The following is a 14,469-nucleotide window of genomic DNA, read 5'->3' as shown; positions in this document are numbered from 1 at the left end:
AATGAAAATATTAATCTATATATATAAAATCGAAAGGTCACTCACTCATCATGAAATCTCAGAAACTACAAGTGCTAGGAATCTAAAATTTTGCATAGGAGTTATTTATAGGACGTAGGTGCTCGCTAAGACGGGAATTTGCAATATTCGACTTCTAAGGGGTTGTTTTTGGAGTCGAAAGTTTGTATGAAACTTCGTTACTACAAATGCTAGGAGTCTCAAATTTTGCATAGACGTCACTATGACGTAGCCATGGAGACAGAAATTAATAATAAAAAGTAGTTCACGCCGGCGAAGCCTCGGGCGGGCCGCTAGTAAATAATAATTCATTCCCTCAAATGCGGATCGAATCCTCGACCCTTGTGCTCCTGCGCCATGACGGCCTCAAGAGTATTCTAGAAATAAAAGTAACAACGACTTATCAGAAGCAGATGCTTCCAGGCCTAGCTAGTTACTTTCTTATTTATATTTCATTGTTGATCGCGAAGCATGAATGATATGATGGAGAACCAGAATTTATTACTACAAATGAATAATACATTGCTGGGTTTTGCTTTGTAATAATAATATTCTTATTATATCTTGCATTGAACGTGAAATGATAACCATGACTACGCTAGTACGGTATTAACTAGTGGCCAGCCCTGTCTTGGCCCGAATGTGTATTAATATGATTTTATCATAAATTTCCGAACGTAAAAAAAATATTTTTTGTATATTTTCACACTGTATCCTGAATATGCAAGAGCAGGCAGAATCTGGGAAGAAATTAAAATATTAATTTCCTTGTGTGGGAATCGAACCCAAATCTCCTACTTTTACAGTCGCATGATTGTGCCCCTGCGCCTGGCCTCAATTATATTTATAATTCTTTAAATATTGTAAGGGAGCTCATATGACTACATAAGAAGGACATTTTCATCTCAATTCTCGATGCATGTCAAGGTTTTTGAAGCCTATGAATAAATATGGCCTATGCTAGGCCAAGTGGAATGTAAGTTATAATAGAAATTGTCCTTTCATAATATTTGAAAGCGCTATCTTATTTTTTTCTTATATACACAAGATAATAAATGAATAGATTATAGATGAAATTATAATTCACAAAAAAATAACAAGCCATGTTCGTTATATATACATACAATGAAAATATGTACTATGTATCCCGCATAAAGCAGGATAGGCAAAGATTACCTAATATAAGACATTATGCTACTGATTTTCCGTCTGATCTTTTAAGACATTGCAAGTTGAACGACGGAATTTAACGCCACACCAAAGCGGGGAAATGAAAAACAATTCATTACCCCGAACGAGAATATATATCTTATATTACTAAACCATTTCTACTATTTTCTTTTAATTTTTGGCATTTCTCACATTTTTAGACAAGCAAAGATTACATAGAATAATTATTACTCACTTTGATGTCTCAAATTATTGTAGACAAATAAACGCTACGATAATTGAAGGGTGGAGGAAGTTCATTAAAATTCTATACCGTATTGACATTAAAAGGAAAAAAGTATTTTCTAATACTTTAAGAGGATTTGCATTGGACAGTTGATTGAAATTTAAGTATAAGCCAGCTTATTTAACATAGCGAAATAAATAATGTAAATGCTAAAAATACTTTGTCCACTTTAGAAATTTATAAAAATTTTTTTATAAGTTTATTTGTAAATTTATTAGAAAATAGCTTCTAATTCTATTTTTTTTCGCAGTAGGGAAGGCGGAGATACATAGTGTTAAGGCACTCCGTTTCCCACACACCGGTCTATTTTTAAGATTACGTAAGTAAATCTTACTAGCGACAAAAGCCCGGCATCGCTTACCTAAATTTATTTACAAAAGTTGTAGCCTATAAGTTACTCTTATATATACTGTAAAGTTTCATTTAGATTCGTTCCGTAGTTTTATGCGAAAATTGATTAACCATTCATGTTTGCAAATTCTCAAATTAATAATATTAGTAAATAGAATTTCTTGATATTATTATTGACATAATTATGTTATTGAAAAGGATAAATAAAGATATTTAATATTTACAAGAACTATAGAGTCAAACATTAATATAATATATTACTTTTTAAGGTTTTAAAGTCAAGTCTTAACTCGCAAAACAGGTTAGATGATCTAGTGTAAAATCTTCCGTTCTCCACTCTCCACCTGATTCGAGATATGCATATTTAGCGGAGGAAGTAAACAAGACCGGGGAAAAAAATAATTTAATCTCCATAGAAGTAATCGAACCTACAACCATGGGAAACAGTCATACACTGTTACACTGAGATTTCTGCTTATAAGACAGATAAATAATTATTTTTTCGTTTTTAATTGATTTATAAAAGTGAATAACATGTTACTAAGATATTTATATTTGTTAAGTAAATTTAGAAAATAATACTAGAAATTATTTACGGGCACTAAAATCATTAATACCTGAAGTTACATCTATAAAAAATGAATGTGAGTCATAGCTATATTCAATAGGTTGCCGATTTTAAGACAATATACACTGATTGAGGCTTTCCGGCATCGAGCTTTTATTCGCTGAGTTCGGAAAAATTATTTCATGGCACAATTTGCTTGAAAATATAAAAATCATATTTTCCTGCTAAGGAAAGAGGTGCATTGTATATCCATACATATATTATAAATTCGAAAGTAACTCTGTCTGTTTGTCTGTCTGTCTGTCTTTTACGCAATCAGGGCCAAACCGCTAATTTAATTGTGATAAAATACTCATATAGAGATACTTGAGGGTCTCGGGATGAACATACGATACTTTTTTTTCTCATATTTGTAATATTTTCGATTTATACCAGTATATTAAAATACTTATTAATTTGACATGCAATTTATTCCGTCATGTTAATAACAACCGTCGCTATGCGACCGTTGCTAAGCAACGGTCTGCAAAGTTTGTTAGAAAACGTCACTCAAAATGAGCTATTGAAAAGTGAAAATAATTTCATAAATATAGTTAATAAATATTCGTACAGTTCAAGCGGGCGTAGCTGCGTTTGGGTTCACTAGTATATCATACTTTTCATAATATTCTCTAATAGTACAATGCTTTGAATGCTTAGACAGTGATTGTTTAAGAATTTATTATGTGTAAATATTTCTTAATGCCATTGAGCTTGTAGGACTTCGGTTAACTGTCTAGGGCCGGCTTTGTAATATTATGTAGGAAAATGGATTTACTGTTGTTTACTTTATATAAATTGTTTTTTTTTAATAGCTGAGTGCTTATATAGAAATCGTCTTTACAATCATATCTGTGTTGTGACATCCGTTCCTGGATATAGACACCTCTACGACGTTTAGTTACTGTATATAAAAAATGAAAAACATTTAACGCAAAACGAGGCAAAGCGCTGCGTTGAGTTTCGTAACTCATCACGCAATGCCTCCAGAATTCAGCGGACAGTAGGTAACAGAAGTGTTTTAATGGAAACGGAGTGCTTTGACACTAGGTTCCCAGGTTCCCTCTGCCTACCCTGCTGTGTGCAGGATACAGAGTGAAGATAAAAGAATATAGGAGAAAATTGAAATATTAATACCAAGCGAAATTTATCAATTCAATGTAATAGTAATAGATTATGATGTAACATCTACAATGTTTATTAGAAACGAACTGAAATATCATTTTGTCTAAATAATTAGAAAATCACATCTTAATAGAATGTTTTAATTAATTTGGTTAGAAACTCCGACTATTTTTATATCAAGTTTGCTTATTTTTGTTAAACTTTCCGCTGAAGGAAAAAGTCAAGTGGCGGTACTCAACGCCGCGCTTTGCCTCGTTACCAGAGCACCATGAAAATATTAAACTTCAACAGCTTGAATACCATAAGGAATCCAATTTTTAGACGTACATTACGACCTTCGTAATAGGCCACTCTATTCTCTATCTATTCTTCTCCTGCATATACAAATTATGAAATATTATAAAAACAAAATTATATCATAATCTCTTATAATCATAATTCTAAAAAATAAACAATTCTAGGCCTTAACAAACAGAGAATAAGATCATTTTGTAATATGTTGGGAAGCGTGCGCATCGCTCGGTCGGTAGTACCGCGTAGACTCCGCTACGGACACCACGTGCTGTCTTCGGACGTGAATAGCTTTCGTGTTGTGTTAGTGTGTTTTATATAAGTGGATTTGTACTGTGAGTATTATTATATTATTATCTATGATTATTATTAGTAATAGATATATTTTTATTAAAATGTAATGAAATATTTTTTATTTTTTTTTATGAAAAAATGGTGCGTTTTAGACTTTTTTGGATTTTTGTTTGTAAGTAATTATGTAAGTTTTTTTTTAGTATTGATAATAATTTCCGTTTTAAATATATCATATATAACATTTTTATTTATATTTAATAAGTATTTTTTACATATATAATTATTTATTATAGATTTTTCGTAATTAAGTTATTTATGTACATTCGTTTTGTAACTTCTTTAAAATCTATATAAGATTTTAGTTTTTCCTCAAAATATTTTTAGCATTATTTATGACTTATTAAAATTAAATAAATTTAATATTAATAAAATTATATTACTTTATTTAAATATTATTTAATATCAGAAAATATAAGGCAAAATATTAACAGTAAGTTGAAACATAAATGTAAATTTTCAATATAAATTTATATGAAAACGGAATGTAAGGTTTGCATTTAAAATTCGGTGAGCCCAAGGGACGCGTTAAATATTTGTAGATAGGTATTATATATCTCTTTTATTAGGGTAAAGCTACTGTATTGTTATAATTGCGAGTTTAAATATGTTTTATAGTACCTAGTAATTTGTTTTTTTGTTGGTAATAGAAAATGAAGGTATATAAAATATCTGTATGTATATTTACTGAGGCCAAAATATAGTTAAAAATATCTGTAGTTGTATAGCAATGTCACTCGAGTCGCTACATAATTTAGAAGAAGCTGGTTATTAATACAACTCTAAGCTTATCATACTTAATTAAAAGATTTTTATACATATAAATGTATTTTGTATATATTTATTAAACATATAGGTACTATTATATAACTTAAATAAATAATTTGCTTCGCAACTATACTAATAATAAGCAATAAATTACATATTACATAGCTAATATCAGGGGATTTAACGCGAGTATAGTATTATCATTATATTCACAACTTTACTAGTGGTACGCCCTGTCTTTGCATTTTTTTTATTAAAATATTGTATATGAGGCCTTAATGGCACAGTGGTAAAGCGTTTGACTGTGAATGCAATGATTAGGGTTTCGTTTATTATAATTTTACTCTCATTTAGCTTTACACTGTATACCGCCTATAGCAGGATAGGTAGAGGGCAGCTAGTACTAAGATAATCTGGTACACACTTTTCGCCTGATTCGTGACATTGCCTGTTTAGTGGCGGAACTCAACGCCGCGCCTTGTGTTATTACCACGACGAAAAAATAAAAAATATGAATTTCTCCGAGTGGGAATACAACTCTCTCTCGTTCTGCCTATGCTGCTATGAGCGGGATACAGCGTGAAAATAAGATAAGGACCAGCGGCGACCATTTTTCACAATACTACCAAAACCTTGTTAATATAATATAACTAACGTTATTACAAATTCCAAGTAGGCTCTTAATTTCACAAGGGAATAAATATAATTGAAAGTATAAATATTTTATTAGAGCACTCAAATAGTTATAGATACTGTTATTTTGGTTATTAATCAAGTACTTGTGTTAGGTTTAAGACTTGCCATAGTAAAAATTTATGTGATGAATAAATTAAGAGAAAAACAGAAAAAAAATTGAAGGACCAAATTCAGCTTGCGCCTTTTCACGCACATAGCACTTAAACTTAGAGTTAAAATGCTCTGTTACATACTTTCCGTCCATTTTTTCATGACATTATGTAGGATGGTGGATCTAAACGTCGCAATTAATATTTGTAACAATAATTATTAAAAAAAATATTCGTACGTATACTCCGTTCTCAGTAAAATACTTTGGTTCCCCATATTGAGTGGGGGAACTCAAAATAAAAAAATATATTGAATATTGAAAAAGATTGAACAAATTTAATTAGAAAGAGAAAAATACATTTTTAAAGAGGAAATAATATTAAATGTTATGTAACTTAACTTAAACTTTCTATTTACCACGGTGGTAAAGGGAGGGAACCTCTCCTAGAAGGGAACCTTCCCTCTACCCACTACACCTATTTAACGTACAATGATTAACACTATGTCCTCTAATTTTTATGTATGTAATAATTGTACCTATTCAGATATTTTGTTATAACTGAATAGAAAAACAAATCAATTAAAATAATTATCTTAGTAGGTAATATTTTTTTTATTTTCCAAGCAGGAAATATACAACCATCATAAAAATCTGACATATTGAAATGATCATAATTATAATTTATATTTTTAAAGTAAGTTGTGATCCTACGTCTTTTATTTTAATATATAATATTTTATAAAAAAAATTAGGTCGAAATGCTATAAAAAAATATTCGACACTTTCATTTCAAGGCCGTACCAAGGTAGCGTTGATTAATTGTTCCAAATTTTATACAAAAGTCATTATTAACGACAGTATCAGAAAATCAACTGGACTTGCTACACTATATACATTCTTAATTATAACACGAATGGCTTCTAAGCGTTTGCACTTAAGGTCAGTGTGTGCTTTATAACAGGTAGCGGGAGCGGAAGCGATAGCGTTAATGAAAACTCATTATATTATTTTCTAAAATAATCCGTTAATAAATGTGGTAAAAAATAATAATATATGAAATACGGTTTGTAACGTATTTAATACGTAAGACTTTTAAGAATAAAAAAAAGTTTCAAGCTGTATTGTTATAAGAGGGACCTCAACTTCAAAAATTGCATTCCTGTAATGTAGTCTTTTGAAGTTTAGGTCTATTTTTAAGTTTCTTTATTAGCCTTGGCCTTCTAAATGATAAAATAGGTAAATAAGCTAGAGCTCCTCTTACAAAAACCTATTAAATTTCATTCCTTATCATAGCCAGAAATAAGTACAATGTTAATCATAATAATAAAAAAGTTTCATAATCACGACTCACATTAAAATCAAACGTTCCAAAAAGAAAATAGCTATACATTCAATACAATGTACAACAAAAGGAAAATTTTATACAAAAATAATTAATCTATCGCTTATTCTATCAACGTGAGCTCAACTGAAAAGCGCGCGTGACCCAGTCGCATGTCCACCACAATGTGTATTCAAATAGTACCATTATTTCACTTTTAATTACGGACCATTGTTAGTTCAGAGAATCGTGAAAAAAAATTAGAAATAGCTCTACCTACTATTGTTACGCTCGTTACTTCTGCGGTATATTATAGTACGGGTATTTCTAAGAATTTCATATTAAGTATGAAAGATTTGGTATTTTCATGCAAAATATAATATGGCAGTCATAACGACATTCTCGTTTGAGTAACAAAACTAATTTAAATAACGACTTTCTTTGAATTATTTTGCTTTTCTCCTGCATATAGTAAGAAATCTAGTCAAGATTTCCTTCATTTCCCATTTTCCCTTCAATTTTCGAGTAAATATGTTTAGTAATGAAAATCAACACTTTGCTTTATAGGGAAATACTGGGAAAATGAAAATCATTTAGATATAATCATTACCCCTTGTGGGGTTCGAACCCACAACCGTCACGTTTACAGTTCAACGTCACTCCGCTCCGCTACAAGAACCTTTTTATTTATTTTTATATTTCCCCGTACGATGCACACGAGCAAACCTAGTTATGCAATATTTTCCTTAACATTTACAGTTTTCTCTTAATTTTAAATATTTTACATTAATTATTTAAAAAAATATTTTTCATAAATCTTTGAAGCCTAAAGACAAAGATTGTTTATTTAAAAATAGATACTAGCAAATGGTTAGTATTTCTACGATTTCTGTATAGTCCAAGTACTTTTTAAAATTGAAGAATACTACTATTTATGTTTTGCCATATCAATTCATGTTTTGCAATCAATTTTGGATCCTTCTAGTATTGAGTGAATGTAAGTAGGTTACGAAGTGTAGAGGCACTAGAATAGGATTTCTCGAAATTCTTAGAAGAACTGGAAAAATGAGATAGAGAGATGTTTCATTCTACTGTATTTATTCCTCAATTCCCGAGAAAATGGAGTGACTTAATAATACGTTTTTGTACTTAATTTATATAGAATGAGTGAACAAGAGAATTACAAATAAAAAAAATATAGTATTCCCCATACGACGCACTGCGGTAATAAGAATGGAATGACATCACGGCGATTGTGTTTTAGTACACACATAAAAGCTTATCAGTGTCTTTTCTGTTTCGTGCTCGCTATTGAAATGCTATAAAGGAGCTTGTAAAATACTTTTTCAATTGTTTATAGTTTAGATTTAATTTATAATCCTAAAGGTGTAGGTATATATAATTTATTTGAATATTAATTTGCCTTTTGAGGGAGATATTAATTTTATAATAAATATTTTATTGTTATAATAAAGGAAGAAAAAATACGTTACCAGTACTTTAATTCACATATAAACAAATGTGCAATTTCTTACAGGCGAGTCAATCGAATCGAATAAAAGATTTATTTTGTGATTTCCGACTGAACAAGTAACGGTTGTAAGAAAGAATGTAGAAAAGAAGAAAAGATAGATAATTTATTTAAATAGTTTATACCTAGTAACTTCATATTGAAAACATTTATGATATTATTTCTACAACGATAGCTAAGCTAAAGGAATAATTTTGGTTTACGTTTCTTTTCTTAATTTTTCAGCTTTACACTATATCTCACATGTTTAGAGGAACTTTTACTTCCATTTTCCGCTCAAATTTGAGTTATTGGAAATTGAAAAGCGAAACTGAACGCTGTACTTGGTCTTAGCGGAGCAGGAAAATGATAATAATTAATTGCAAAAAAGCTGGCAGCTGTGACACAGTCTACACTAGTACGGCTGCCAACGCTCACCTCTTCTAAATTGTTGTTTTGTTTTTCCATATTTCAACTAAATTAGAGTGTATATGTAACATTTAATTACTGAATAAAGCATTTATTTATTTATTTTACATTCAGCCACCAGTTTTAATATTTTTTAAATATTTAATACAAGTAATTGTATTTATAAAATGTCGATTAAAAGTTTTGAAAATAACAGAATTTAAGCCTTCGCCTCTAGAGTGACATGCACGAGCGCTCTACTCTACTAATTTATTCATTCCAATCCAACCACAGCAAAATTGGTAACTTTCTACAAATGATTTGTTGTTAATGGCATTTTATAAAGGAAGGTTATATTTCAAAATGTCGAAGCTATTCAATAATCAATAATTATATCCATTATATTTAAATTGTTCTTACTGAAATTACAAAGAGCTTCGCGTTGTTCTGTTATATTTAAATACATTCCCCAGAGTGGAAATCGAATCCGCGACCATTGCGTGTACAATTATATAACTATGATGGCTCTTTTTTATTACGAAAACATTAATGTTAATAATAAAACCTATTAACGTTTATATCTTTAAGTAACAATTTGTAGCGTATTCTGTTACTGGAAACCTGAAATACATACTAGAACATTAAGGATTTGTCAGTTATACACTGTTATGGAACTACTGTACTGATACGAAATTCCCTGACATCTAGCAGGCTCTTTGTTTACTAATTCATTAATCCAGCATGGAAATTAGACATTGGCCGATGTGTACGAATGTTTAATAATATATAGGTAGTTAGAGTAACAATTCCCTAGAGAATTAATATTCGGTTGTTCTTATAATAATATAAAGTAATTATTATTTAATCCTAGAAAGATAAATATTACCTACATTTAAAAACGTACATTTTTTAGTATGGAAAAGATAAACATGCACGTCAGAGGCGCGAAATTGAAATTACTTATAAATGAAAACGAAAACATATTTTTTTTATAATTTGGTCTAACTTTTACATTATTAAAAAAACATGAATTGATTGTATTATATATTTGCTCAGCCGTCAATGTAACCCACGACCGTAGCGTTACAGTCACGCCTTTGTACCCCTGCGCCATAAGGCCTCACATAATACAAATATTATTTTTGTATTATTTATTTATGGGGTAGTAGAAGTTTATAATAAATTAGTGGTTTTAACGTAAAACAAGGGCAAACAAGTGCACCGGTATCGGAACTACTGGCGCAGGAAATATACATAGTTAGTGAACTTCCATTAGCGACATTCATTTTGTTACTCTCGAATATTTTCTCTTATTTTATAATATGATTTTATAAAGCTTTTTTTTTGTTTCTGCCTGAGTTGGTAAACTGTAAAAGCTATTTAGATATAGAGTTTGATATATATAAAATATTCATATGAATCCGTATATACAAGCATATAATATTTATAAAATTTGTATAGAGACCCTAGTGGCGCACGGGAAAACGTAACTGTAAACGTGACGATTGAGGGTTCGAATCCTACTCAGGGAACCTCTGGTATCAAGACCAAAAAAGCGCAACGTTGGGTTGAACTCTGAACTCGACACCTCTATATGTCTCCCTTTCTTTTGTCGGTGAAGTCGAGAACTATGCATTACTTAATATATAGCTTAGGTCTCATTTCTCATTTATGTTTTTGTTGGGATTAAAATATATCAATATACTAACTTATATTTCTTATTATTCTTTCTTTAAGTGTTACAAGAAAAATATTCGAACAATGGAATTATGGAGAAAATTAAACTCCAAATAAATAAGTTCAATTTATTAGACTGAAATCAAAAAATGAAATCAAATATGTTTTTAAAAAATATATTACAGTCAGTATTATTTTTAGTATGTGATTCATTTTCTTTGTTTTATTATAATACCGTGAATAACGTATTTTTTTAGGTAAATTTGAAATAATACACAAAAATTTAAAAATAATATAGGATTTTAAAAATTTATACAAGTATAAATCATACATACAATATGTACCAATGCCAACGAAATAGCCCATATAGCCCATAAAAAATGGTTTCAATAGACGCACAGAAATAGCCTGACGGCCAATCGCAACAGTCACACCGGAAACTCAAATCCAGCGTAGCATAACAACTCTGCACTGCACTCGTGAGACATATGTAAATGTTCTTCTAAATAAAATTTGATATTAAAAATAGATTTTTTTTACGTAATTAGTTATAGTTTCTATTGGGCTTATTAACATATTTTAAAAACATGTAAATTAACGTTATCATTATTTGCGAAGCCGCTGTAGTACAGTGTCTAACTGTATATAAAATGATTTTGGGGTCAATCCTAAGTCTGGGGGGAATAAATTATTTAATTTTTTATATTTAACTCTAGTAAAGTTAAGAGCGGCTTTAGGTTCCATTACTTATTTAGTGTAGATAATGATGTAATGATTACTATAAAATACTAAATACACGAAAAATTTTATTAAATGACGATGCTATATTTTTAAATAAAAACTACTTTCTATCTTCCCAAAACATAACAAAAGCATTCACTTGTATAACGTTTTCTTTATTATTCCATAGTATTTTTTGAAATAGATTTATGATAACCCCCATTTCGCGGGTGGCTGATTTCTTTCCGATTTGCCCCGGAAGTTTGTACAGGAGGGCTGGCACAGTGTTTCGTTGAAAGGACCCACACTGATAAGGCCTTGTGATATTATTTCGAGTTACACGGAATACGTACCAAGGACATAGTAAATTTTGGGCGGAAATCTTTTGTTTTGCTCTCAAACATAAAGGAAAGTGGTATTTAAGTTGCCTATTTACTTTTTTTTTTTTTTATTGCTTTTCATTCTCTTTTTTTTCAGCTTCATCCTGTATCTCGTTTGTAGTAGGGTAGGCAAAGCTTTAAGACACACGCTTATGTACCTGCGACTGGCCTCATTTATATAAATAGTGATAACTTGTAAAAACGTATAAATAATAGAACGGGGTTTGAACCTACACCTACAGGATTTCAAACAGTTCAATGGACACGGGTTCAAATACTACTGCATTACACTGAAACAGATTTAACCCTGTTCATTGTAGTTATACTGTCGGATATTTCGATTTTATGTATATAAAAATATTATTGTCTATAAAGTAGGAGCTTCACGCCTTTTCACGCAAAGACAGGTTAGGCAAGGTAAGCACCATGACACGAAAGTCTCGAATATTATTAAACGCGATTTATGACAAGAATTTAAACTGTAGCACAAAATATACAACGGTAATTAAAAGTTATAACTCTCTAATAACCGTGATTTGTTTGTTGGCAACACTTTCAGAACGGTGGTAGAACATGACAATGCTATTTTACACGTCATTAGAGTATTAAATCGACAAATAATGACGTAAGCGTGATAGAAAAATGAAAATAAGTTTTAAATATGATATTCATCCTTTTATTTAAATAAATAGCCATTTTTTATCTATTAGTCTATACATTTTGAAATAAAATAATAGATTTTTGTGGTAAGAAAAGGATTTTAAAATTTATTTAGCTAAAACATAAAGTGTGAAACTAACAAAACTTTTGAATTCACGCTTTCGCGCTGCTATGTGCACGGTAAAGCATTAAGCTCAAAAATTATATATTTGGCAAGCAAAAAAAATAAGTTCAGAACGCAAGTTGCCGCACGCTTACACGTGACGGTTGCGGGTTCGATTTCCACTCGAGGGATGTGTTTTAATGGGAAAAAGTGTAAACTGAACGGGTTCTCTCTGTCTACCTTCATTTTTCGTCTTACTACTCTTACTCTTTCGTTTAACTTCATGCTACATGCAGAATATAGCATGAAGTTAAATTAGAGTGAAGGTAAGAAACAATATACGCAATACACATTTAATCCCTTCATCTCACTGACAATTGCTATCAGCATAGAGTCGACAAAGAAATTTTCCTCTCCCCAAGATCGATGTCATCGTAAAAACTATTTGAACGGTACACTTGATTAAGACAAAACCCTCCCTTCCAACTGCGTCCAATCGAGTGTAATAAATGACTGTTTCTTTTTCTCTAAGTTTAAGGGAAGCAGTGTATAATTAAACTTGGTATTGTCGTCAAAAAGACAGTAGACAGGATGTATGGGTTCAATTTGCATTTGAAGGAGTGAATTGTTTTTATTTTACTGGTCTCACACCGTAAAAAAGTTCTGCTATACAACAGGCAACGCCTGAATTCGGACGGAGAATATAGCACATCAGGTTTTTCTGCCTACTCTGTTACTCTGTTATGGCGTTAATATTAATCTTTAAGATTCGATATAAAGACCCTTATAATATAGTTCCTTGTAGAGACATGGATGATAGAGATGGATGCTAGCCATTATTTTTTTTATAATTTTTATATAGGTTATACTTTCAATGGGTTCTAAAAATAAAGTTTTCTAAATCAAACATCTATAAATATCATGACATTTCTGTCCAAAAGAATAGTTGTTCTAAAACATTAATACAGACTTTCTAAAACACCAAAATATGACAAGGTATTAAATCACTGCGGTAAACTTAGGCGACATCCATACAAAGTTCACGTGGAATAGCCTCACAAGTCTACAATGTAATTTTAGTTACCTGTCAAACTTACTTCGGCACAGTGACAGCTTGACAGTTCCACTCTGAGGAATAGTCTTGGTTGGAATAAAAAGATGTCGGTAGGTGCTTGCTTTGTGGTGTTAATATGTTACAAATAATAGATAATCAGCTTCACGCTGTAACCCGCACCCAACAGGCAAAGGGAACCTAGTGTTAAGACACTCCGTTCTCTATTTTCTTTTTTTATTATTAGATAATGTTGAGGCCGTCGTGGCGCAGCGGCAGGGTGTGACTGTAACGCAGCGGTTGTGTGTTCGATCCCCACTCGAGGAAGTGAAATATTTATTTACGAGATGCGGATTAAAATACTGCTGCGTTACAGAAACAGATTTGGAACTCTGTTCATTATATATTATTAGATATATATAACTGATATCTGTTGTATATATAAAAATGTTGTCTATAAAGTAGCAGCTTCACGCTTTTTCACGCAAAGACAGGTTAGGAATATTTCCATTTCTTCGCTCTGGTGTCGAGGCAAAAACGGCGTTGAGTTCTGCCACTCAACACGCAATGTCTCCAGAAAGTGGCAAACGGAGTGTCTTAACACTAGATTCAATCTGCTACTCTGTTGTGTGCGGGATACAGCGTGAAGCTGATTTAATTTAATTTTAATTTTTAATTAGCAAAAAACAAAACCTAACTTCCGCATACATATATGGGTATGAATATAAATTCTCTGTTACATCATTCCACTTCCCATATCCGAGTTAATCAGAATCGATGGGAGGCGAGTCCAGCAAATATTACCTCATTGAATGTTGGTAATAAAAAAAATAGCTCTAATAAAAGTAGAAAGTCAATCTCACTCGATATGTTTATTGTTGCTGT

General features: G+C 30.9%; 1 protein-coding gene across 2 annotated transcripts in view; it reads left to right on the top strand.

Annotated features, from left to right (window-relative positions):
• The window catches only part of Gycalpha99B (guanylate cyclase 1 soluble subunit alpha 2), a 124,678-nt gene that overhangs the window by 51,322 nt on the left and 58,887 nt on the right, over positions 1 to 14,469 (top strand). The window contains exon 1 of one of the 2 annotated variants that reach the window (XM_085196448.1): positions 4,069 to 4,183. The exons of the other annotated variant lie outside the window; for it this stretch is intronic. The gene's annotated coding sequence lies outside the window, so the exon portion shown is untranslated. Of the gene's footprint in view, positions 1 to 4,068; positions 4,184 to 14,469 lie in introns of those variants that run through there. 2 annotated transcript variants of the gene reach the window in all.

Source organism: Heliconius melpomene, chromosome 13, assembly GCF_056956725.1.
Source record: "Heliconius melpomene rosina isolate 202511_hmr_F chromosome 13, ASM5695672v1, whole genome shotgun sequence".
Classification (NCBI taxonomy): Eukaryota; Metazoa; Arthropoda; class Insecta; order Lepidoptera; family Nymphalidae; genus Heliconius; species Heliconius melpomene.
The sequence above is the reverse complement of the archived record's forward strand: the minus strand, read 5'-3'. Positions and strand labels throughout refer to the sequence as shown.